This window comes from Laccaria bicolor, genomic scaffold (assembly GCF_000143565.1).
Source record: "Laccaria bicolor S238N-H82 LACBIscaffold_206 genomic scaffold, whole genome shotgun sequence".
NCBI classification, from domain to species: domain Eukaryota; kingdom Fungi; phylum Basidiomycota; class Agaricomycetes; order Agaricales; family Hydnangiaceae; genus Laccaria; species Laccaria bicolor.
In genome coordinates, this window is record NW_001890064.1 from 1715 (window position 1) to 3450 (window position 1736).

The window sequence follows — 1736 nt, forward strand, 5'->3', positions numbered from 1 at the left end:
AATTTGCTGTATGTATCGCCAGACACCTTAGGCGTCTCGGTGTGGTCTTCTCCGACAACAATCAGGGAGATGCAAAGAGCGGGCCGTTTGCGGTCTCTAATATAAACCATACGACTCCCACGATCACCAACCTCCCTGCTGGTCAACTGAAGTGGATCGATTCGGGACAGGTTGACCACATTCTTTTCACGATCCATAACAAAGGTGGCGAGGCGTACGAGATATCTGAAGGAGCAATCATCACTCAAATGAAAGGGTTGCATCCAAATGCTAGGTTGCTCACTTTATATCCAATTTTGGATACGCTTTCTTCAGCTTTGTCAGGGATGCCATTCCTATGACTTCACCTGATTCGTCATCCTTGGGAGTACCCTTCCAGGAAATGAACGCTTTGCCACTGCAAGGCAACATATCAGATTGATAAGGACACAAGCAGGCAACTTACGATGGCAGATTGACCAAAGGAGCGCCATATGTAGTCTTCATGAATTTATCGACAAGTGCTGGTTTGAAGATACCACATTTACGGAGCTTGGGATAACTGGAAAGAGCTTTTAGGATTCATGATTACAAGATAGCATGATTACGCACGATGGAACGGGATCTCGTACTAGGTCTTCGAGAAGCGCCTCAGATTTTCTGACGTGGTGTATCAGCATTTTTGTTCAAACAAAAGAAATATTAGACTTGCTTGATATGCTTCTTTTTTCCTTCAGAAGGGAGATCATCGTCATCACCGTCAGACCCCTCCTTGCCACTTTCTTCGTACTTCTCAATCTCTGCTTCATCATCTGCAATTTCCTTTCCAAGTTTACGCATTGCCTTCTTGTTGTCGACTTGCATCTTCTTTGCTTTTGCACTACAAATGCTTTAATGAAAGCTGGAATGCCATTGACTGGTCACTCACATTGACTTGTCAAATTCTTTCCCATAGGGTACGCTCCTGCACAGGAATTCCGAAGGATAGCTCAGCAATGCAATAATAAATAACTTAATAAAAGGAACTTACTTTTTGGACAAGGGAGATGAATCAAGTTCAACATCCATTCTGGACAGAAAAGTTTAGCGCCTTTGTCAAAATTTACCCTCGATGAAAGACACACTCATCAGAGCTCCCACAAGAAGAGCTGAATAAAAATAAGCAAAAGATGAAGTTAACTCCATGTGATTGTAGACCCACCTGTCAGATATGTCCATCTTCTTGGATGAGACCTTGCTAGAGGACTTGGAGCGTTTTCCTTTGGGAGTTTTGCGCATTTTTTTAGCAGGAGACTTGACTACAAATGGATCCTCATCGGAATCCTGAGCCGATCTACGGGTCCTTTTTTTACCAACACTTAACACGTGTCAACTCATAGTGCATATGGCAATTGTTGAAACTTGTGCAAGAGGGCCATTGCAAGCATGGCAGATACGAGTCCTTTTTATATTCAGGAAGCTACAATGCAGCACCACAACATTCACATTTTTGATTATTCAGGAAACTAGTCATGTGACCACCTCCTGAAAGCCCATCAGATTTATACCCATTAACTATATATATATAGTATTGCTATTTTACATTGGATAAAGTGTATATTTCCATTTACCTACAGAGAGTACCTACATATACATTGAAAGCAACAACCAGTATTATCCTCCATTTTTCTCTAAATTTTTCCAGTCTTTTATAGTTAATTTCAAGTAGATTACTACATATGGAAAGTTCTCCTGGACTCTGACCATGCTCCCCAATA